Source organism: Hyperolius riggenbachi, chromosome 11 (assembly GCF_040937935.1).
Source record: "Hyperolius riggenbachi isolate aHypRig1 chromosome 11, aHypRig1.pri, whole genome shotgun sequence".
NCBI classification, from domain to species: domain Eukaryota; kingdom Metazoa; phylum Chordata; class Amphibia; order Anura; family Hyperoliidae; genus Hyperolius; species Hyperolius riggenbachi.
This window is the reverse complement of record NC_090656.1, coordinates 69,147,732-69,174,166: the sequence shown is the minus strand read 5'-3', so window position 1 is coordinate 69,174,166 and position 26,435 is coordinate 69,147,732.

Here is a 26,435-nt window from a genome sequence, read left to right as displayed (position 1 = left end):
ACTACCATGGTATTTGCTGTTCAGACTTTACCAGCTTGATATCCTAATAAGGCCTGGGGTGTCATATCATAGTCAAGCCTTGCCAAACTACCTGGAAAATTCCATTACTCAAAATGCTGGGCCTCTTTGGAAGCAACTACAAGTTTATTGCAATATTGTAAAGATTTCAGAATTTGTATTCAGTTCTAATGGGCTTCACATAAGATAGTCTAATTTGGATACTGAAAGATGTTTACTCCTCTCATGTTCAGGGGGGAGAGACATGCACTTAAAAGTGACATAAAAGATGAAATTATACTTATATTAAATGTCCATTTATTGAAGTTCTATTATTTTAGCGTTAAAAGAAAAATTGTTAATTTTATTAGAATCTAATTTGTTGGCTTGAGTTTTTCCCTGTACACTGACAAGCTCTAGTTATATCCCATTAACAGATCCCTTGTGATCCATATTTAATGCTTTCTGAACCTTAGACAGTGCTATAGAGCAGTTAATTCAGACACTAACTAAATCAGATGGAGAGATCACAATTTAATTAAAAGCCTCTTTATTGCCAAAATATTACACGTAAAAAAACAAAGCATAGTGTTAATGGTTTCAATGAAAACGACACTCCACTGTTTTGGGCCACTGACCTTTGTCAACCTGTGTAGGCTAAAACAATGGATGTGTAATGGTGGGTACACAACATACAATTTTCACTACAGATCTGATTTGATCTACAGATCTGAAGTGATCAGTAAAGAGATGGCCCGAACTGTTCGCTAGCAGACAGTATTCTGAGAACTTCAGCTGTTTGCATCAGTGGTGAACAGCGAACATTTGGCGTGTTCGACCTGCACCCTATACAACATCATTGAGCTAAACTTTGACCCCCTACCTCACAGTCAGCAGACACATGATAGCCAAACAGCTAGCACCACCTCCTTGACCCCTCCACCCCAAAAAGCAGTTGTGGTGGCCATATTGGATTCATTCTCTGCTGGCTGCTGATTGTTAGTTAGAGCAGGGTCAGACGTGCTGCAGATAGGTAGGAAAAGCATTAACTAGGCCTTTGCTCTTTTTCCTCACTTGCTGGGAAAGCACCCCAAACAGCCCTTTTGAGGGCTAGCACATTGGTCTCCTGTATTTTGTGTGTGTGTGGCACTCCACAGCCCACTGACACCCAGAGCTGTGTGAGGACTAATGCTGTTGCTGCATTAACCACTTCATCGCCCTGGTACAGTATATCTATGCCCCTTTTAACTTTATTTCCCCGCCCGGGGCGTAGATATATGCACCCCCACCGCTACCGCCGCTGTCCGTGCTCGTGCATGCCGCCGCCGGCAGATCAAAGAACGGGAAAACTGTTCCCGTTCGTTGATCTAAGTCCCTGCACCAATGATCGGCTGCTTCTATGAGAAGCTGCGTGGTCATTGTGTAAAAAAAAAGTTTCCCAGCCTCACTAAACGTCATAAGCATTTTTCATATACAAATACATAGTTTTACATTATAAATTAACTCATTCATCATATCATTTCATGTGGTTTGCCTTTTAATTCATTTTAGATCAACATCCGTTCAGATATCTTATTTTTAATTTGAAAAAGATGACATTGTATGCTATATATTTTCTATAGCCAATCAATTTTAGATCTAAATATTGATCGGATCACTAGAGATTCCGCAAACGGCGAAGGCAAACTTCCACAAATAGACTTCAATGGGCAGGGAAATTTTAAAACCTATAGACTATAAAGACTGTTTCTGGCCACAAAAGTGATGGAAAAGTTGTTTTAAGGTGTCTAACACCTGGCTGTGGTGGCATGCCAGAGGGGGATCCATGCCAAAAGTCCCACCAAAAATTACAGAGTTAATGCAAAATCGGGTTTTAATCCCTAAAGGGCATATATCCCATTATGCACAGCTCTGGGTGTCAGTGGGCTGTGGAGTGTCACACACAGAGAGAAATGCAATAGTACTATCAGAATACAGTGAACTAATAATGCACAAGAGTGGTACTGTGCATGTAACTTAATTACTGTACAATGTGGTGCCAACCATACTTTCTTCTGTAGCTTATGTGATCTCACAAGGTACTGTGTTAGGTAAAGGTACACAAAGAACTTATGACACTTTCAAAAGTTCTAGTTTTACTTTTAATTCAGACTCAGTCATCTGAATAAGCTACGGTTGTTCTCTCACTAATTATTCAGATGATCCAAGTACTATTATTATTGAAAAGTGGAAGGGTAAACTAAATAGCTCCACAATTCAAGCTTTTTGTAAATCACCATAGAAAGGCAGGGAATGGCAGCTCTATTTCTGTTATACTAAAACTGTATGTTCCTCTTCCCATAAAGCTTGCACAATTTACCTACAAAAAACTTCTGCCTTTGTCTTAACAATCAACAACGTACAGCATCCCTATTAACAGTATCCACATCTATGTATAATTTGTATATTTGTGTTTATCAGTGGCATAGCAAAGGAACTGTGGGCCGCAATGCAAGTTTTACAATGCCCCCCCCCCCCCCAAGCACTGTATACATAACAATTGATACGGCGCACGAAAACCTGCCAATGGCAACTACAGTGTCAGAAGGGGATGGGGAACAGTTTGTTAATGATTACCACTATTTAAACTATCTATAGAAGTGATTATTATGAGCACAGGACCGATAGAGAGCTAATACTGTAGTTGAGGTACGGCCCTTCGGGGCTCCTCTGGCCCAAGGGCACCGATGCGGTTGCTACCTCTGCAACCCCTATTGCTACGCCCCTCCTGTTTATTTTACTGAGAGATGACTGGTGCATTATAGAAGCTTAAGAGCCATCAAAGAAAGTTACAATTTCCATAAAAAAAAGTTTATAGAATGAAAGTTCTTACTGTATTTTAATGTAGACTAGATGCTGAAATAATAATTTGGTGTCATTGAATGGGAACTGTGTCCATGAACACTAAAATACCTCTAAGTGAATGGGTTCATACTTACACTCACCTAAAGGATTATTAGGAACACCATACTAATACAATGTTTGATCCCCTTTCACCTTCAGAACTGCCTTAATTCTATGTGTCATTGATTCAACAAGGTGCTGAAAGCTTTCTGTAGAATATTGATAGGATAGCATCTTGCTGCTGATGGAGATTTGTGGGATGCACATCCAGGACACGAAGCTCCATAACATCATATCCCAAAGATGCTCTATTGGGTCTCAACCTGGTGACTGTGGGTGCCATTTTACTACAGTGAACTCATTGTCATGTTCAAGAAACCTATTTGAAATGATTTGAGCTTTGTGACATGGTGCATTCTCCTGCTGGAAGTAGCCATCAGAGGATGGGCACATGGTGATCATGAAGGGAAGGACATGATCAGAAACAATTCTCAGGTAGCCTGTGGCATTTAAACGATGCCCAATTGGCACTAAAGTGTGCCAAGAAAACATCCCCCACACCATTACACCACCAGCCTGCACAGTGGTAACAAGGCATGATGGATCCATGTTCTCATTCTGTTTACACCAAATTCTGACTACCATTTGAATGTCTCAACAGAAATTGAGACTCGTCAGATCAGGCAACATTTTTCCAGTCTTCAACTGTCCAATTTTGGTGAACTCGTACAAATTGTAGCCTCTTTTTCCTATTTGTAGTGGAGATGAGTGGTACCCGGTGTGGTCTTCTGCTGTTGTAGCCCATCCTCCTCAAGGTTCTGCATGTTGTGGCCACACAAATGCTTTGCTGCATACCTCGGTTGTAACGAGTGGTTATTTCAGTCAACTTTGCTCTTCTATCAGCTTGAATCAGTCGGCCCATTCTCCTTTGACCTCTAGTATCAACAAGGCATTTTCGCCCACAGGACTGCCACATACTGGATGTTTTTCCCTTTTCAGACCATTCTTTGTAAACCATAGATTAGGTTGTGCGTGAAAATCCCAGTAACTGACCAGATTGTGAAATACTCAGGCCGGCCGTCTGGCACCAACAACCATGCTTCGCTCAGAATTGCTTAAATCACCTTTCTTTCCCATTCTGACATTCAGTTTGGAGTTCAGGAGATTGTCTTGATCAGGACCACACCCCTAAATGCATTGAAGCAACTGCCATGTGATTGGTTGATTAAATAATTGCATTAATGAGAACATTGAACAGGTGTTCCTAATAATCCTTCAGGTGAGTGTAGATACAATAAAACAAATAATTGTGGTAATAATAGACAGGGAGAAAAGTTCCCAGACAGTGCATGAACCTCTCTGCAGATTATGTGTTTGTAGATAAAACTTTATAATGTACAAAATATACTTTTAGCATGAGCAGTTGTCATAAAATAGTACTGAGCTTATAGAATTGCATAAATGTGTTACAGACTTATCTCAGAAGCTTCAAATACAGCTGTATAATTCATAGTCTGCTTCGAATGGGTGTGTTTGTGTACTTGGCTGGTGGACAGTCTCTATCAACCCAGCCCACTATTAGCTTACAATTAAAAGTGGTACAAGTAAAAATGGATGCAAAAATAATGGTAATAGAGTATCAATATTTTTACCGATATTCTATTTTCCATGTTAGTAGAATATCTGAAAATTCACCAATATTCTACCACCACTCACTGTACCCTCACTCTCCCTTGAATCTTCGACTAACTATTCCTAACCCTATGCCTTACCCTAACCCCCCCCCCCCCCCCCCAACTATTCCTATCCTTAACCCCCCTCCTTTAACTATGCATAACCTTAACCAAACCCCACCTACTCCTAACACTGACCAACTTATCCTATCCGCCTGACGGATCGCTCAAGACCAGTCTTATCCCCTTAACGGCGGACTGTACACACGCCCGATTTGACGTCCGGACAACTGAACGACGGGACGTCCAAACGACCCATCATTTAAAAAAATCTGACGTGTGTATGGGCCTTAACCCTCCCTATTTATGTAAATAGCTTTCAGTCGCACAGTCCACAATGCAGCAAGATCACATAGATATAAAACCAGTGTCTTGGTACCACATCCACAGATGATCAAATATAGTCTCTAGACAGATGTTTGCAAGCTTCCACCACACCCCGCACAGGTGCTCATTCACTGGATAAAATGACAGATCACACTGTCATAAAACGTCTTGAGCATTTCCAAAGCATTCTGGTCTGACTTGCTCACCGTATGTAATCCTCCCAGGGGTGGATTTATCCCATATGCCATGCAAAAATTGCCTACAGTGCATACAGTGTAATAATGTTTTAAAACACCTTATTCCCCAATAAAAACATCAAAAGCATCACTCAACTTTTACACATGTATGTCCAGCATACAAAAGAGCATGAGCAATTAGGTGAAACTTGCCATACCTGTGCGCTCCAGGAAAAAACAGCAGTGACCTGCTCACTGGCACTAACCTCCGTCAGCCGCATGTCACTTCCACTCATTACTGCCCTCTAGCAGCAGTCCCCTAGCTCTTCTATCTATGCCTAACACTATCCCTCCCCTATCTATACCTAACTCTAACCTCCCCCTACTTATTTCTAACACTTATCCTCCCCTATCTATACCTAACACAAAGGCCCCAGCACAAACTACTTATCGTTTCTATAGTTGGCTGTTCCACCACACGCTGTTTTATTAGGCAACCCTGGATCTCAAACTTACTGTAATATCTGTTATTCGCTGTGTTTAACACGGGTGCCTATGTTGGCGCCCAAATTCATTGGCACGCTCTGCGCCAAAAAATACATGACCTCTCTATTGAACCTTGTACTGCTTCTTTTGGTGTTTCCTGCATTTAGAATCTTGCATTGTTGCTCCAGCAATACCTGTTCTGCAATCTTCTCTAGGTTCTCCTGCATGCTAGGTACAGTATTTGAATCCCAGATTATGAAGATTAGATCTTTTCTTCGCAAGAGCTTTGAATGTGAGGGATCATGGATGAGTATGACTTGACCTTTCCTGCACTCAGAAAAGTGCTTCAGAAATCTCACTCAGGTTCTTCATTGAAATGTTTTCTGCTGATTGATGTGACCCAATGTATTTGTCTTTTTGAAATTGATCTTACTGTTCACCCTGCTCGACCTTTATCTCAAACACACCTGTGAGAACTCCACTGCGACCTTTGATTTTTTTTTCTCTTACATTTTGACTCTGATGCTTGTTTCTGGATTTACTGGGAATAACCTGTGCCGCAACCCCTGACTAACAATGTCATTATTTGGCAATGCTGGCCCCATCTTGATTAACCTGGCTTTGACTCTTGCCTGTCTTATAGCTGTGTTTGGCATTTTAAGCCACCACATAAGCACTGGCAGGGTTCCAAATATCAGCAAGTTAAAGATTATAAGCTTAGATAGTTGATATGTGGTTAAAGACCTTGGGCTCAGGCTCATATGTTTCTCCCGTTTGCACACATGGTCTAAATTACTAAAGCTCCCCATTGCTGGTAATTACTGCAATGATACCGTAACCTGCCTACTGATTTAATAGGGGCCTAAAAAAAATGTCAAAACAGCTCTTGTCTACAAGGGGAAAACAGATCCTAGGTGCAACGAACTTAAAGGAACACTGTAGAAAAACAGACTTTAACATTTAGAATCCATATTGACACACACACACACACACACACACACACACAGACACAGACACACACACACACACACACACACACACACACACACACACATACTGTATATAAGATGTACATTTGTTGCAGAGTAAATGCGCTATAATTTGTTTACATCCTATGCAACTGTCACTTACACAGTAGGCATAGTCTACCAACTCTTACCATCAGGTTTTGGACTAGTTCATCAGCTCACACAATTTCTTTTATTTTCATGGGCACGCCTTAAATGGCAGTGGTACTATCCAACTGCTAGAATTGTGTGGAGATGAGTAGGCAGGCTTGACTTCATCTTTGTGTAGGTCCACTCAGATAACGCTTTAGGCCTTGTTCACATTGCATTCAGCTCGCGTTTTCATCCACGTTGGGCTGTTTTTGAAGCGTCTTTTTGTACCGATTACCGGTGCTTGGGTGAGTGATTACTTTTTGTGCTTAGCGGATTTCTAAGCGTTTTTTCCGAGCGGTTTTGTAATTCACTCCCTGACGCAAGTCAGGAAGTGAACTCTTTGACCTGGAAAATAATAAATACAATGAATTTATTCTTAAAAAACGCAAAACGCAATCGCTACACAAAGCGATTTTGTGAGCATTTAGAGTTTCTCCTATACTTTCCATAGACGTGGAATCACCTAAAAAATGGTACACGCACCGTTTTACTAGCATCACAGCGCACAACAAGCTGATATGAACCTTCCCATAGACATTCATTGTCCACGTGCTCGGGGGCCAATTTTAAAACCCACACGCTGGCGAAAAAAAGCCGAAAATGTCTGCAGTGTGAACAAGCCCACAGAAACATTAATAAATTCGGAGAATCCCCCAAGAGAAGATGGACTAATCCAAAACCTGTTGGTAAGAGGTTCCAAGTTGGTAGATTATAATACCTACTGTAAAGTGAGAGCTATGCAGTAAGTAAAAAAAAAATGGCGTGTCTACTCTAGGATAAGTATAAGTATATGTACATATACATTTTACATTTGTGATAGATTAAAGTGCACCAGAGGTGAGAATGATATGGTGGCTTCTATATTAATTACTTTTAAACAATACCAGTTGCCTGACAGTCCTGTCGATCTTTTGGTAACAGTAGTGTCTGAGAGACACAACCGTGAAACAAGCATGTGGCTAAACCAGGCAGAGCACCTTATCTGCATGCTTGTTCGGGGTCAATAGATAAAAGTATTAGAGACACGGGATCGGAGGGACAGCCAGGCAATTTGCATTGTTTAAAAGGAAATAGTTAAATTTGAAACTGTTCGGTGATACCCAATCATGTGTGAATGTTTATAAGCCCAAGGAAATAAAGTCTGTCCTTGATTTTTATTTATTTATATATTTCTGTTTGGCAGCAGAGGCTTAATTAAGTTAGCTGCTGGTTATTTTCTTCGCGTTCTATTAAGATCGCCAGGGCGGCTGCGGGAGGTTTTTTTTTAAATAAAAAAAAAACTATTCCATGCAGCCAACTGAAAGTTGGTTGCATGAAAGCCCACTAGAGGGCGCACCCGATCCGTAATTCTGATCGCCTCCGGCGGTCAGACTTAACAAGGAAGGCCGCAACGAGCGGCCTTCCTTGTTTCGCTTACCTCGTCGCTATGGCCAACGTCCTGACGTCAGCCGCCTCCGATCCAGCCCTTAGCGCTGGCCGGAACTGTTTGTTCCGGCTACGCTGGGCTTGGGCGGCTGGGGGGACCCTCTTTCGCCGCTGCTCGCGGCGGATCGCCGCTGAGCGGCGGCGATCAGGTAGCACACGCGGCTGGCAAAGTACCGGTTGCGTGTGCTGCTTTTTATTTCATTAAAATCGGCCCAGCAGGGCCTGAGCGGAGCTCGTCCATACCGCTAAGATGGTTAAACATCTGCTTATAGTTTGATTTGGTGGGGAAGCAAAAACTCTGACTCAGAGAAACTTCTTTATAGTGTTGGTAAGAGAATGGCCATTGGCCACATACAGTAGCACGTTTGGGATCTGAATCTAATATATTTAAACAGAGCAGCTGAGGATGATAAGACAGATCTGTAAGCCTCCATGGATGTTTTGTAGCAGAACTTAATAACTATTGTCCTTTTAAACATACACGCCTCTGGGTCAGCATATCTGCAGGAATGCACAGCAGTGGATCAGCAGAGGGGACTTGGAGGACAGTGAGGGACCCAAGACTTCAGGGGGATGGATGAAGCCCTAGGTAAATAAATGCATACTTTTTCCTCTGAGTATTCTTTTAAGTAATGCATGAGGCCAAATAGAAAATAAGGAAGGAGACTAGAATGCAGGGGATCCAGATCCCAGTTGGACTCAAGAGATCCTGCTCAGTTCTGAAGAAGTTTATGAGTACCTTGAGTACCTTGATTTGCAACAGGAATATGTGTGTAAGGTGGCCTTGTGTGCATCATTACACAAAGTCTAAATCCTAAGGAGTGATTTAAAGGGACCCTGAGCGGTAACCTGAATTCAAAAATCTCACTTACCTGGTGCTTCCTCCAGCCCACCATAGGCCGCATTCTCCTGGCTCCTCCCCAGGTCCTGCCAGCGGCTTACGTTCCCGGTGACACCCTGCCGTCTCTTCCTAGATCCTGATACTTGTCGTCATCACGCCGACCAGCGTGACAGGCAGGCCTGCGCATGCACCGTTTAAAGTTAGAAAACTCATTTGCAGGACTGTCACGCTGGAAGCTGTGATGACGCGTAGCGGCCGGCGTGATGACGATGAGCGCCAGGCTCCAGGAAGAGTTGGCCCAACACCCGACCCAGATGTCACCGGTAACGGGAGCCGCTGGCGGGACACGGAGAGGAGCCATGGGGACGCTGGGGGACCTCATGGCCTATGGTGGGTTGGAGGAAGCCCCAGGTAAGTGAAATTTTTTGGTTTAAGTAACTGCTCAGGGTCCCTTTAAATAGAATAGCTGCATATCCAGAAATTATGTTCACTCCCTGTGCAGCTTTAGGTTTTCTTTAGCAAAGGTATTTTAAGATTTCTGCCTGTCAGTCTCCTTGGTGATTACTTTAGTAATCTACTCCCCAATGTATCCACCTCTACTATTACATAATAATGATAATATCTGCTGCTGCTGCTGCTGCTGCTGCTGCTGCTGCTGCTACTACTACTACTACTACTACACTAATTATTCAAAGAAGCATTAACCCCAATAGGGGGAGCAGTTGAAACCAATAGAATTTGTACACAGATTAGGGAACCAACTTCTCATAATGCATATTAATTTATTTATATCAAAAACACATAGAAATGTCCCCCATACCCAACTCCCTCCCCCCTAATAATAATAACACTGTTTGTTACTACCACCAGTTTTCATCCTTCTAATTTTCCTGATTTCTGGACTTATTTACATATGGTATCTTTTGAAAATTCCAAAACGTACCGAGTACAAATGGGTCAAGTTCCTCTTTTGGTAGTCCCCAGGCCTGGTGACCATATAAGAAGCTCCTATAATCATGCACAGTGAACGGTTATGGCAATCTTGAAACTAATAATAATGACAGAGCATTATAGTATTTGAAATGTCAAATTCTGCATGATATTTGTGATATTATTTAATTAGAATGTTCAGTTTTGACAGCCCCGAGACATATTATTATTCTTGGTGAGTCATCGTTATGGTGACAAATGTCACAATGCACCTACTGAGCAAAATGCTGCCTGGAATGAAGGTTTAGGGTACTTCAATGCACACAGAATGTATAATTCATTTTGTAAGGAAATTATAGAAAAACGTGGATCACTCTCTTGAGAAGATTTGACTTTATTTGTGTTGTCCCACTGGATTAACACGCATTTATTAAAGAAAGCCTCCATAACTTCAATAACTGAAGTTATGGATGCTTTCTTTACCTTGTTAGTTAAAAATTTCCTTCAAAAGACATTGGCTTTTGGAAATACCCAGTGTGAGCCCAGTGATGCAGTCTCAGACTGATAACATATTTTTTACAGAAATAACTGTTTCACAATAAGGAATATACCATATATCAATTTTTGATTGAGTTCTTGTTTTATAAGGAAGGGTGGAGGCAAATTTGGTTTTTAAGTTCAGTTGCTCAACATAAATAAATAAAGTAAAACCTACTGAGACAGGAAGCAAGTGAATCTTTCCAGCAGAGATAGAGACAACAATTAATATGCTATATTTGTTAGACTGGGAGAAAGTCCAAAGGTCAATGGACAAAAGCAGAATGACCTATTGTTTCTCAAACCAATCATTTAGTGGACTGTGACACACATTAGTGGTTGTAGGGTTGCACACTATGCAGCTTTACCACCTAAGTAATACTGGCTACTGTTACTTATGCAACTCTGCTGAACCTGAGATATGCCCAGTTACCACCGAAAGCCTTGTCACACCCCCTTTCATCGTCAACAATGCATTGGGTCCGATACAATTCACTTTTACTCCAAGATTTCTTCTAGTTGATATTTTCACATCTTAGCAATAACATGTCTTTTAAGCCACTGGAAAGCAAGAAAATATTCAGAATAAATTTGGCAGTACTTTTTCATTTACTTTCTGGTACTTTTTTCAATTGCAGAGTGCTTAAAAGTTATCTTAAACAGAAGATGAAAACTTATAGGAGAAAACGTTGGAGAAAAATGAATTGTATCAGGCCCACTGTGTCATAACACACCACTTTCCACACATGGCATGGCCAATTTTAGGACACACAGCCCTCCAAAACACCCCTTGCCTCCCCAAAGCTGCTTTATACATTGGCTGTGCACAAATAGAGAGACAATCACAAAATAAGCATGGAGGTAGCAAGGTAGTCAAGTCTATAGTCAGACAAGATGCATATAACACTGGCACTTCTCCATAGTGCATGCAGATTCATATATGTTTTTATAAAGTAATTCCCATGTCTTTTAATTGGGTTTCCGGAAAGGCATATTATACTATAAGCACAAAGCTTGTGGCTGTCATGGCCTCTTTATATCATGAGTGTGCAGAAGGTTAACAATTTGTGAAATCTGGCCATGTCCCTTTTACACTTTTTGATTTATGTAAAACCTTTACAAAGGAGATGCGCCTAGATTTTTGTATCTAGTAGTATAGAAACTAGGGATGGTTAATGAGATGCAAATAACTTCAAGCTGATGCAACATTATGCTATTTTGTATGCAAACATATGTAGCTGGAAAATGAACCAATCAAATCCTGCTGAGGTAAAATTTGATTGGTCCATTTTCAAGCTGCATAAATGTGCATACACAATTTGCATAATCCTGCATCAACTCAAAATGATTTGCATTTCATTGGCCACCCCGAATAGTAACACATTGAAATTATACAAACACTAAAGTAGACAACATGGAACCGGCACTGCAACTGCTTGTTAAACATGCATTGGAAACGTAGTATGTTGCTAGAGGGTTAGTAACGGGTCATGCTGTAGTTTGCGTGCTCAGACTTGAAAAGCAGCAGGTCATGGTAAGCAGAATGTGAGAAGGTAGTCGGCACATGCAAGCAAGGTAGCATATAAAAAAGCTTTATTCTTGCGGCTTCATGCGGTTTGCATAACAACACAGTTATTGATAAAAATTGTCCTACCCGTTACTTCAAGTGGCTGTGGGGTGAGGTGGGAGCAGTAGGGGCAGCCTTACGACCGTTTCTCTCTCCTGAGCGTCTTCAGAGGGTTAAAAAGGCGGTTCATGCTAGAAAACCCTCAAATAAAGCTGAATTACAACAATTCTGCAAAGATGAGTGGGCCAAAATTCCTCCAGAGTGCTGTAAAAGACTCGTTGCAAGTTATTGCAAACGCTTGATTGCAGTTATTGCTGCTAAGGGTGGCCCAACCAGTTATTAGGTTCAGGGGGTAATTTCTTTTTCACACAGGGCCATGTAGATTTGGAGTTTTTTTTTTCCTCACTAAATAATAAAAAACATCATTTAAAACTGCATTTTGTGTTCAATTATGTTATCTTTGACTAATAGTTAACGGTTTTTGATGAGCAGAAACATTTAAGTGTGACAAACATGCAAAAGAATAAGGGCCCGTTCACACGGCACACGTTTCCAGCCGCGTTTTGGAAACGCGTGCAGGTGGCCAAAACGCACGACATCAGACATTGCATAGAGTGCAATGTCTGATGTTCACACTGCATGCGTTCCGGACCTGTGCGGTCCGGGAACGCATGCTGCACGCAGATTTTACAAAAACGCGTGGCTGTCCCATTCACTTTTCAGTGATGGGATCAGCCACGCAACGCACACAAACGCGGATGGCCATGCGTTCGTACGCGTTGCGGTCCGCACGCGTTCCGCACGCATGGCCATCCGCATTTCTGATCTGAACGGGCCCTAAGAAATCAGGAAGGGGGCATATATATATATATATATATATATATATATATATGTAGGAGCTGTGGGTGCTCAGCGGAAGTTCTGAACCCCATAAGTGGCATCATCTAGCATTGCTAAGATGATAGCTTTGCACAGTATGCTGTCTTACTGCTTGTTATGCTTACAGTGACCTCACCTCATACAGGGTCACTTTTTGACCAAGCTAGGGTCATTAGATAGTAAATTCCATCAAGGGAGGGTCAAGTGTGAAAGGTCTTTGTAAATCACCAAAAAATGCATCACTGCCATAGAAACAAAAAAATACAAATCACAAAAAAGGATTAGCTTGCTATAGCAAAAGCTCCAAAATGCTGTTTATGTTGCTATGTAAAATGACAGACACACGTTACTATGGTAACAAAGTTAATAAACATTGTTGAAGAAAAAATGCAATGATTTCCTTCCCTCAGGCATTACCCGTAAGAACAATATCAAGCTCCGAAGGCCTCTGAACCTTTCAGTGTTGCTAAGTCTATTTATACAGTCACAGCTCACAACTAGTGTTTGAGGAAGCCAGGACGCTCTCCTTAAAGTGTTAGAGAATATTGAAAATTATATCATTATGTTGGCTAACTCAAGATTAATCTGATACATCGGTGACCCCGCAGCTCTTCTGATCTGTATTCCTGACAAAGTTTCATTTTCAGCTCATCTTAGCTCTCGTTCTCCATGTGCAATATATCTGCTGAGCAGGGAGGAACGACACCGACCACTGAGGTAGGTCATTCAAGGGGACGAGGGGTTGTATCTGCTCATCCAGACATAAAAGGACATTTCTTTATAGTTTCCAAAGTAAATCCTGATTCATTTTATTACCATGTGTGTTCTAACCCGCCTGTTGCAGACATCATCAAACGGAGAGCTGGGCCTGTGAACAGAAGCTGCATCTGTAGAATATATATTGAGTATTATGTATTTTATTACAGACTATCTGAACACACAGCATACAAAAGAACAATGCTATATATGATGTTGGATTTTGGGCAAAACTGTACATTTATTCATAAGCTTCTCAATGTCCAAAATGAAAGAACAATGAATTAGAACTGTCTTCGTCTTATGCATGTCTACATATTTAGGCTGTATAATATATAAGGTTACGCTAGACACACAATATTTGTGGAGGGATGGTTTTTAGTGACTATATGATGCCGTGCATATTTGCTTTTAAAGGAAATCTATTATTTATTGAAAAACAGAAGTAACAGATATCAGTGCTGCACACACTATTTTGTAATGTAATGATTTTAAAAGTAACATTTTCCGTCTAAAGACAGCCATGTTGCTCCAGAGGGGTTGGATACTTTTAAAATTGCTTCCTTGAAGACATGATCACACAGTCAGCCCTACCATCTAGGTGGTGGCACCAGTGACATATCTATGCAGAGCGGCCACAATGGAAGCAAAATTGATAGAGGTACCTAGCTCTTCTACTGACCACATATGCTATTGCTCTGTTATTGCCTGATGAAGCTGGATCAAACCTGCGAAACACATTGCATTGTCCCCCGGAGTATGTAAATAAACTTGTTGTATTTGACAAACACATTGGCTATTTTTGTGTCCGCTTAGAGGAGGTAAGTCCACCACTGCCTCCTTATGTTTTAAACTTTTTAGATTCTTTTATCCTTTTGGCGCCTCTGTATCCATACTACACTATATCAAGTCCACCCCTGGTGGAGGGGTGTTACCCCCTTTTTTCCTCATCTACGGAGAGCGACGTCTTAATCCTGAGTGGGGTCAGGTCTAATCTCCACCTGCCTATACAGTGGTTGCCTTTGAGGTAACCCTGCTTTGTGAGTATAGCTTATTACTCTATCATACTTCATTTCAACTACCAGTACATACTACACTATATTTGGCTCTTGATACCCCTACTCTGTGTTAATATTTGTGGAGGGATGGTTTTCAGTGACTATATGATGTTGTGCATATTTGCTTTTGAAGGAAATCTATTATTTATTATTTATTATATAACAAATAGCAGTGCTGCACACACTATTTTGTAATGTAGTGATTTTAAAAGTAACATTTTCCGTCTAAAGACAGCCATGTTGCTCCAGAGGGGTTGGATACTTTTAAAATTGCTTCCTTGAAGACATGATCACACAGTCCGCCCTACCATCTAGGACAGGCATGGGCAAACTTGGCCCTCCAGCTGTTGAGGAACTACATGTGCCACAATGCATTGCAGGAGTCTGACAGCCACATTCATGACTTATAAAGGCAAATGCATTGTGGGATTTGTAGTTCCTTAACAGCTGGAGGGCCAAGTTTGCCCATGCCTGATCTAGGGGGTGGCACCAGACTGGTGCTGCTGCTCTCTAAGGCTGCTCCAGACATTACATCTCATTTCTGCTACTTTAAACCTCTTAATGGAAAGACTGGACCGAAATTTCAGTGGGTTCTAATGTAGCACTTCTCCAGCAACACCTATAACCTTTCAGAACACCTGGATTACTTGGGATGGCAAAGATTTAAGCTGGATTGGATCTTCCTTGGTATCACACACGGCTGAACACTGCACACCTTACTTGGAATTGACCTGAGACCTTAAAGACTTTCTGCCTCTTTGTGCCAGCCCTCTCCCATCCTGTGAGTAACTTTCATCGATTATCTACAGCATCTATGCTCAATAGACTATATTTTTCTACATATACTATATATTATATCTTCAAATTCCTAAACAAAGGACTGTGTTTTCAAATCCATGCTGTCCATCCATACATCTCTATGTAAGGACAATTCAGTCTATACAGGCCCTTTGATCTCTGCAGGACACCAGCCACAGCTGAGAAAGTTCACACCTTGACTCTAAATAGGGCCTGTCTCAGCAGGAGCCCTGAGCTGTCTCTTGTACAGAGGAATCCTATTCATTCAAAGGACCCAAAATACAGAGGAATCCTATTCATCACCTCTCTGGCAAAAACTACAGCTCATCAGAAATTATGGATCACTTTGGATAGCTGAGATTTAAACTGGGTTAAAATTGGACTTGGACTGAAAATGCCTAGCCTCCTAGAAGCTGACCTCAAACTTTGAAATTCTTCAACTTTCTTCAACCCTCAGCTCCTGATCCGTCTTACAGCTTGCAAAAGACCCCTTCCCTTTGATCTCAGCAGGATGTCTATCAGCTGTCCAAATGTCACTATTAAAATACTCAGCTGAGATGCTTATCTTTATTGCAACCTCTGTTCCCAAGAAACTCTTACAAATAGATTCTACTTTGATTACCCCTCTAAAATCCCTTGGGATTCTCAAGAAAACAAGACGGGGCAAGAGGGGAAGACACCCATAACTCAAAGCCAAAGCAATCCTCACATATCTATAAATATAAATATTTCCCTTAAGGCTGTAAGCCTGTTTGGATGGGGGAACTAGATTTAATTACATCCTCAGTCATAATTGGATTTCCAGAGATCTAACATCCACATGTGAAAAATGTACTATAGCCCACATACATGAAAAGACTTCCCTAGTCCAAGTTACAGGTGACAACCCCATTGTTGACAGTATTTCCTAGCTGATCAAAGATAAGGATATGGCTGCTAATATATTGGTCTGATTAGCCATCTCCTAATAGATGTAATTTACAGGATATAGTTTGCACCTCCACCAATAATTTAATTTCCTTACAACGAAATAGTGTTTAACACACAGGAGGCTCTTCCTGGCTAGTCTAGAGTTCTTCACAATGCTTTAACAGCCTTCACCAACAGAAGTGTAAATGTTTCAGTTGTCATTGACTTCCAAGCTTCCACTCCAGATAAGGTAGAACAAAACCCTTCACTTCTGCCATTGTCTAATTAACCAATGTCTTTGCTGGAGGCTAATACCTCAGCTCAATTCACTGAAGTCTCTTTAGATGCAAATGTAGTACAGCCAGATGACCATCGCTTCAAAGCAGAATACACATGTGAGATATAGCAGACAAAGTAGACAGAAAAATGACAGAAATATGATCGTGTATTCCCTAACATCATCAGCACCCCTATAAATCACCACACACTGCATGAAAGCTTTTTAACATGATGGTATATTCTGCAAACCACAGTTGGATGGAAAAAAAATCACAAAGTAGGTGCAAAGATTAAAAAAAAAAAAGACTTTTTATGCACTTTGCTATTTACAGATGGAGATCCATAGGAAAAGAAAAATGTTGTTTGGGAGTTGGGTCTTAAAATGAATGATGCTCCACTACTGCTGAGCAACAGTGGTGCTCACCGCCAGGTCGTGATCACGCTTACGCGTGGATTCACGACCATTTTGACGCATTCCGCCTCGGACACGAAAATCCGTGAATAGATTTTCAACCACGAAAATCTACTTCGGCTTCGCGTGAATGCGAACAGAAATCCGCATTCATGCTCGTGAAACCCGGCGCTGAAGTCGTGGTTTGCGGAAATGCGTCAAACTATGCGGAAGTGACACATTGCAGGCCAATCAGAGTACCCCAGCCAGGCCCTAGCAACCAATCACAGGAGGGGAGCTATGCCCTCCCCTCCTGAATATAAAGCGGCGGCCATGATGGAAAAGCTCTGTCCTTGCTAGACTGTGGTGCTGAGAGGATTATCTCCAGGCCATTGTTGTTTGAGCAAGTGCATTTATTGTGTTAAAAACAAAGCGTTTTTTTTTGCTAACACTGCTCTTATACTGTACACAGCTAGCTAGTCAGTGAGTGATTGCTGTAGTTAGTTGTAGTCAGTGTAGTGTAGTGGGAGTGTGGGAGTCTAGTGATTATTTAACTGTGTGTAGTGCAGGCAGGTTCAGTGCTGCAGTGTAGTCAGTGTAGTGGGAGTGGGGATTATCTGTGTGTAGTGCAGGCAGGCAGGTTAGTGCAACTGCAGTGTTCACTTGTATATTCCAGTGACAGTTATACACTTGTACTATTTGCAGGCAGCCAGTCACACTGCCGGCGCCGCCACTCTCTGCCAGCGCTGTTCATTCATTCTGTCAGTGACCTTGTGCCGTGCCCAGTGCCCACTGCTCGCTCGCTGGCATATGAGCATCTCATTACACAGTGTGACATTCTTGTGTGCCCACTGCATCCTTCAGTGACCTAGTTGTATATCCAGTGCCCACTGCTGTGCCCACTGCATCCTTCAGTGACCTTGTACTGTGCCCACTGCATCCTTCAGTGACCCAGTTGTATATCCAGTGCCCACTGCTGTGCCCACTGCATCCTTCAGTGACCTTGTGCTGTGCCCACTGCATCCTTCAGTGACCTAGTTGTATATCCAGTGCCCACTGCTGTGCCCACTGCATCCTTCAGTGACCTTGTACTGTGCCCACTGCATCCTTCAGTGACCTAGTTGTATATCCAGTGCCCACTGCTGTGCCCACTGCATCCTTCAGTGACCTTGTACTGTGCCCACTGCATCCTTCAGTGACCTAGGTGTATATCCAGTGCCCACTGCTGTGCCCACTGCATCCTTCAGTGACCTTGTACTGTGCCCACTGCATCCTTCAGTGACCTTGTACTGTGCCCACTGCATCCTTCAGTGACCTAGTTGTATATCCAGTGTCCACTGCTGTGCCCACTGCATCCTTCAGTGACCTTGTACTGTGCCCACTGCATCCTTCAGTGACCTAGGTGTATATCCAGTGCCCACTGCTTCCTTCAGTGACCTTGTACTGTGCCCACTGCATCCTTCAGTGACCTTGTACTGTGCCCACTGCATCCTTCAGTGACCTAGTTGTATATCCAGTGCCCACTGCTGTGCCCACTGCATCCTTCAGTGACCTTGTACTGTGCCCACTGCATCCTTCAGTGACCTAGTTGTATATCCAGTGCCCACTGCTGTGCCCACTGCATCCTTCAGTGACCTTGTACTGTGCCCACTGCATCCTTCAGTGACCTAGTTGTATATCCAGTGCCCACTGCTGTGCCCACTACATCCCTCAGTGACCTTGTACTGTGCCCACTGCATCCTTCAGTGACCTAGTTGTATATCCAGTGTCCACTGCTGTGCCCACTGCATCCTTCAGTGACCTTGTACTGTGCCCACTGCATCCTTCAGTGACCTTGTACTGTGCCCACTGCATCCTTCAGTGACCTAGTTGTATATCCAGTGCCCACTGCTGTGCCCACTGCATCCTTCAGTGACCTTGTACTGTGCCCACTGCATCATTCAGTGACCTTGTACTGTGCCCACTGCATCCTTCAGTGACCTAGGTGTATATCCAGTGCCCACTGCTGTGCCCACTGCATCCTTCAGTGACCTTGTACTGTGCCCACTGCATCCTTCAGTGACCTTGTACTGTGCCCACTGCATCCTTCAGTGACCTAGTTGTATATCCAGTGCCCACTGCTGTGCCCACTGCATCCTTCAGTGACCTTGTACTGTGCCCACTGCACCCTTCAGTGACCTAGTTGTATATCCAGTGCCCACTGCTGTGCCCACTGCATCCTTCAGTGACCTTGTACTGTGCCCACTGCATCCTTCAGTGACCTAGGTGTATATCCAGTGCCCACTGCTGTGCCCACTACATCCCTCAGTGACCTTGTACTGTGCCCACTGCATCCAGTGATTCATTACTAGCAACATGTCTGGCAGGGTTTCGCGGGGTGAGAGGAAAGGGAGTTCAATTGCCTCAGCCACTTCTGGGACTGCTCCACGTCCAGGGAGAGGACGCCCAGCTGTACGCGGTCGTGATGCAGCAGAAAGGGGGGCAGCAAAGCCTGGGCCGAGTCAGCGTCATTGTCCAAATATTTTAAAGTTTCTGGTCCCCGTGTGGTGGTTGAGCAAATGGAACCTGACGTACTCATGGACATCATGACTTCCTCCCAGACCTCTACTGTGAGCACCACTCCAAGCAGCAGCAGCAGCAGCAGCAGCCAACGTCCCACGCTTGTTGTGACATCCACTCCAGCACCCACTGGTCAGCAGCCCTCCCAGGATGACAGCGTTCTGTCCCTCAGTCCGGCTTCTGGGAACCTGCTGATGCAAGAAGCTCAGGACTCACTGGGGACTGATGTGGCAGAGATTGAGATCGGGCCACAATCACAAGCGTTGTTGAGTTCTGGTGATGAAGAAGAGGGGTCTGTGTCTGGGGATGAAGGGACAGAAGAGGAGGCGGTGGAGTCAGAGGAAGAGCTGGATTATGAAGATGCTGCTGATGATGACGACGTTGTGGACCATAACTATGTGCAGCCTGCTGAGTCCGTGGAAGAATGGTCAGAGGCAGAGCAGGATGACGAGTCACCTCGGCCTAGGCAAGGATATCGCCATATGTCAGGCAGGGGCAGGGGCATCGGCAGCAGTGGGCGTGGAGGAAGTAGACAGGACACTGCTTCAGCCGGCACCACCACCATGCAACCCCCGGCAACTACTACCACACATTGTTCCGCTGCACCCTCTGCTAGTCAGGGCCGCAGTAAATTAAAGTCACCAGTGTGGGATTGCTTTGAGGAATGTACTGATGACAAAAGGTATGCGGTGTGCAGGTTATGCAGCAAAAGATTGAGCCGTGGGAAAAGTCTGAGCAAGATGGGTACCTCATCCCTCCAGGGCCACCTGAGAAGCCGCCACTGCCGCGAGTATGCGGAGTTTAAGAGGAAGCAGGCACTGCTGGCAGGGGTTCCTGAGAGCAGAAGGCCCACCAGCGCAGCAGCATCATCCCTCCCTCAGGGTCGCGAATCCCCCACAGCAGCAGCAGTAGTAGCACGCAAGCGCTCTTCCACCTCGGCTACTCAGGACTCAGACATTGAGGCTGGCATCCAGTGTTCATCTCTCTCCTCTGTCACCCCTGCATCCCAGCGTCGTCAGACCCTGCTGAGCGACACCTTTCAGGGTCTGACCAAGCCTCTGCCTCCAAGCCACAGGCGGATCCGCAAACTAAATGGCTTGCTGGCCCGGGCCATGGCATCACAGCTGCTTCCCTACTCCCTGGTGCAGGAGGGGAGCGCCATGCGGACGCTGCTCCAATTTGGCATCCCCAAGTGGCAAGTCCCCAGTCGCCACTATTTCAGCAGGAGCGCGATCCCAGCACTCCACAAGTTTGCGGTGGAAAACGTGGCCCGTTCCCTGGACTACTCTGTGGGCAAGCGGGTCCACGTGACCATGGACTCGTGGAGTAGCAGATTTGGGACAGGTCGCTACCTGTCCTTTACGGCCCACTGGGTGACACTGATGGAAGGGAGGGAGGACAAGAGCGCATCAGCCCAGCTAGTGGTGCCACCACGCGGGATCAGGGGGGATGCAGAAGGGCCCTGTCACGACACTCCCTCTGCACCCGGAAAGCAAGCCCGCCTCGGCAGCAGCAGCGCCAAGCCCTTTTAAAATTGGTGACCCTGGGGAAGGAGAGGCTTACGGCCACCAACGTCCTGGCCACCCTCAGGAAGCAGGAGCGGAGGTGGCTGACCCCCAGAGGCCTGGAAGTGGGGTATGTGGCAGCCGATAACGGGGCCAACCTGGTGGCAGCAGTGCAGCAGGGAAACCTCCAGCACATCCCCTGCTTGGCCCACGTGCTCAATCTTGTGGTGCAGCGCTTCTTGCGCACCTACCAGGGGATGAGCGAGCTGCTGCAGGATGCCCGGGCGGTGGTACGCTTTTTCCGCCTGTCAGCCACTGCCTCTGCACTCTTGTCCCTCCTTACAGCGGCAGTATGGAAGGCCACAACACCGGATGATCATCGACATGCCAGTTCGCTGGAATTCGACTCTGGCCATGTTGGAGCGGCTGTGTCAGCACAGGCTGGCTCTTAGGGCCTACATGCTAGACCCAAGTGTCCCCAGCAACCAGCAAGTCCCCATGATTACTGCCACTCAGTGGACACTGATGCAGCAAGTATGCCTGGTGCTGAGTCCCTTCCTGGAGGCAAACAAGATGGTCAGTGAGGAGCGGGCCTCTGTGTGCCAGTGGGTGCCCTTGGTTTGTCTACTGGAGCAGGCAATGGACAATTTAATTGAGCGTGGGGATGAAGCCCTGAGGCAGTTGGAAAAACAGGAGCAGATGGCAGCACAGTCCAGCTCAGAGGAGGGCTCACAGCAGGTAGTGGAAGAGTTGGAGGTCCCTAACCTGAATGAGGAGGAGGAGGAGGAGCAGAGTGCAGCAGGCGTTGTACGTGGATGGCGGTTTGAGGAGGACAACGACATGACACAGGAAGAGGACAGGCATGCATTATGGGACAATGGCGAGGACGAGGAAGATCTTGCTGGCAGGGCCCACTTGTTTCCCATGGCTGTGCACATGTTGTGCTGCCTTCGCAGGGACCCCCGGGTGATCCAGATGCGTTCAAGGGAGGACATCTGGATTACCTTGATGCTTGATCCCCATCTGAAAGGGAAGCTGGGAGACTTAATGACGCCATCCACCACCGAGCAACGCACAAGGGAGTTGAAGGAGGCCCTTGTGCGCAGACTACTGGAAGCATTCCCCCAGCCTTCCACCCCCACTGTAACTGCTCTCCCAAGCCAGCAAGAGGTGCCTGCCATTGCCACTAGCAGCACAACAACAACCACCAGCAGCAGCAGCAGCAACTGGCGCCCCGGAGACCTGAAGAGCCTAAGCAAGAGCCTGTATGCAGTGCAGCAGCCCAGAACAGAGGTGCCCGCCACAGCATCCACCACCAACCAGCACAAGCAACGACTGACCACCATGGTGTCTGACTATATGGGGTCATCCAGCGGGCTCAATGACACCGACAGCCCCGTGGACCCCTTGGAGTACTGGGTCAAGAGACTGGACATCTGGAGCGAGCTTTCCCAGTACGCCCTGGAACTCCTATCCTGCCCTCCTTCCAGTGTCCTCTCAGAGAGATGCTTTAGTGCGGCCGGTGGCGTGGTCACAGAGAAGCGCTCTCGGCTCTCCCACGCCTCTGTGGACAAACTCACCTTCCTGAAAATCAACCAGGCTTGGGTGGAAGGTGAGTTCCTGGCCCCTATTGTCGGACACAGGGGGACATGAAGTGGCTGCTGCATGTGCTGTTGTTAACTATGCCTGCCTTTATAAAGACAGTTACTACCTGCCTAGTGCCTACCTTGGTTAATTTTTTGGTGTTATGGTACTACTACCAGTAAGTTGCCATGGTCCTCCTTCTGAGCTGCTGAACTGACCGCCCGCTTTGTCTCCTGACTCAGTCGCTACTACACTCTGCGTTCACACTGCCCGGGTCACTGGGTGCATTTAATTTTTTGGCCAGCACTATGACGCTGTGCTGCTACTACTAGCACCAGTATGTTGCAATGGTCCTTCTGTGCTGCTGCTGCTGCTGCTGAACTGAACGCCCGCTTTGTCCTCCTCCTCCTCCTGACTCAGTCGCTACCACGGTACCACCAATGTACTCTGTCTGCGTTATCACTGCCCGGGTCACCGGGTGCATTTAATTTTTTGGCCAGCACTATGACGCTGTGCTGCTACTACTACCACCAGTATGTTGCCATGGTCCTTCTGTGCTGCTGCTGCTGCTGCTGAACTGAACGCCCGCTTTGTCCTCCTCCTCCTCCTGACTCAGTCGCTACCACGGTACCACCAATGTACTCTGTCTGCGTTATCACTGCCCGGGTCACCGGGTGCATTTAATTTTTTGGCCAGCACTATGACGCTGTGCTGCTACTACTACCACCAGTATGTTGCCATGGTCCTCCTGTGCTGCTGCTGCTGAACTGAACGCCCGCTTTGTCCTCCTCCTCCTCCTGACTCAGTCGCTACCACGGTACCACCAATGTACTCTGTCTGCGTTATCACTGCCTGGGTCACCGGGTGCATTTAATTTTTTGGCCAGCACAATGACGCTGGGCTGCTACTGCTACTACTACCACCAGTATGTTGGCATGGTCCTTCTGTGCTGCTGCTGCTGAACTGACCGCCCGCATTGTCCTCCTCCTCCTGACTCAGTCGCTTCCCGCTGCTGCACTCTGCGTTCACACTGCCCGGGTCACCGGGTGCATTTATTTTTTTGGCCAGCACTATGACGCTGTTCTGCTACTACTAGCACCAGTATGTTGCCATGGTCCTTCTGTGCTGCTGCTGCTGCTGCTGCTGCTGAACTGAACGCCCGCTTTGTCCTCCTCCTCCTCCTGACTCAGTCACTACCACGGTACCACCAATGCACTCTGTCTGCGTTATCACGGCCCGGGTCACCGGGTGCATTTAATTTTTTGGCCAGCACTATGACACTGTGCTACTACTACTACTACCACCAGTATGTTGCCATGGTCCTTCTGTGCTGCTGCTGCTGATCTGACTGCCCGCATTGTCCTCCTCCTCCTGACTCAGTCGCTTCCACCAATGTACTCTGTCTGCGTTCACACTGCCCGGGTCACCGGGTGCATTTAATTTTTTGGCCAGCACTATGACGCTGTGCTGCTACTACTAGCACCAGTATGTTGCCATGGTCCTTCTGTGCTGCTGCTGCTGCTGCTGAACTGAACGCCCGCTTTGTCCTCCTCCTCCTCCTGACTCAGTCGCTACCACGGTACCACCAATGTACTCTGTCTGCGTTATCACTGCCCGGGTCACCGGGTGCATTTAATTTTTTGGCCAGCACTATGACGCTGTGCTGCTACTACTACCACCAGTATGTTGCCATGGTCCTCCTGTGCTGCTGCTGCTGAACTAAACGCCCGCTTTGTCCTCCTCCTCCTCCTGACTCAGTCGCTACCACGGTACCACCAATGTACTCTGTCTGCGTTATCACTGCCTGGGTCACCGGGTGCATTTAATTTTTTGGCCAGCACAATGACGCTGTGCTGCTACTGCTACTACTACCACCAGTATGTTGGCATGGTCCTTCTGTGCTGCTGCTGCTGAACTGACCGCCCGCATTGTCCTCCTCCTCCTGACTCAGTCGCTTCCCGCTGCTGCACTCTGCGTTCACACTGCCCGGGTCACCGGGTGCATTTATTTTTTTTGGCCAGCACTATGACGCTGTTCTGCTACTACTAGCACCAGTATGTTGCCATGGTCCTTCTGTGCTGCTGCTGCTGCTGCTGCTGCTGCTGCTGAACTGAACGCCCGCTTTGTCCTCCTCCTCCTCCTGACTCAGTCACTACCACGGTACCACCAATGCACTCTGTCTGCGTTATCACGGCCCGGGTCACCGGGTGCATTTAATTTTTTGGCCAGCACTATGACACTGTGCTACTACTACTACTACCACCAGTATGTTGCCATGGTCCTTCTGTGCTGCTGCTGCTGATCTGACTGCCCGCATTGTCCTCCTCCTCCTGACTCAGTCGCTTCCACCAATGTACTCTGTCTGCGTTCACACTGCCCGGGTCACCGGGTGCATTTAATTTTTTGGCCAGCACTATGACGCTGTGCTGCTACTACTAGCACCAGTATGTTGCCATGGTCCTTCTGTGCTGCTGAATTGACCGCCGGCATTGTCCTCCTCCTCCTGACTCACTCGCTTCCACCAATGTACTCTGTCTGCGTTCACACTGCCCGGGTCACCGGGTGCATTTAATTTTTTGGCCAGCACTATGACGCTGTGCTGCTACTACTACTACCAGTATGTTGCCGTGGTCCTTCTGTGCTGCTGAACTGACCGCCCGCATAGTCCTTCTCCTGACTCAGTCGCTACCACCACTGCACTCTGCGTTCACACTGCCCGTGTCCACTGACAACTCTGCTGCGATGTCATTGCTAATTGCTGCAAAAAAAAACAAAAAAAAAATTACCAAAACCTCTCTGGGGCCTTTTTGGCGTCAGCCACTCATCCTCCTCCAGCGGTACCTTCGCCGCCAAGTGCCATTGGAACTCGCCTTCACCTCTTTGACTGCTTAACGCGTATATCCCTTTTTAAAACCACTTATTACCAATTAATAGCCCCATTTAAAGTGTTGATTTCACTTTAAAATCCATTTTCTCTAGAAAATTTTTTTTTTGGGGAATTGTTTATGTTGAAGTTATGTTGCCCCTTATCACCTCGATAATCCATGCAATTTGGGGGATTGTAGCATGTATGGGGGCTTTGTTATTAACGTTAAAAGAAAATCCGCCTCCGGGCGGGAATCCACGCGTGATTACGCCATTCACGGCAGAAAATCTGCGTGGTTGCGTGGACGCGAACGAAAATCCGCATGCGGCGGGGCCGAATGCGGATTTTTTTTTGCAACCACGCGAATTTCCGAATTCGTGGATGAGGCACATCCGAGCATCCCTGCTGAGCAAGATGCAGAAATGAATGGCAACCTGGATTTCAGTGAAGAGGAGTAGGTGCACACAAAAAATAAAAATTATCTCTCTTCAAGTTTTAATTATTTCCATCTTGGACTGAGGCCATATTACTCTCACTTCAGGTTCCCTTTAGACCTCTAGCACACTGCAGGCGATTCCGATTCAGATTCCGCTTTTTAATCTGTTTTTACATCCGATTCAGATTCAGATTTGCAGTGTGCAGGGAGCAAACTGCAAATCAGAATCAGAACTTCTCTGTCTGTGTGGATTACAGCATTTAGTGGCCAATCTTGGTATGGAAGTTTCCATGTTTGCTGCCTGTTTATGTATCAAGCCAAGTACACACATGCAAGAATTGTCACCCATCGAG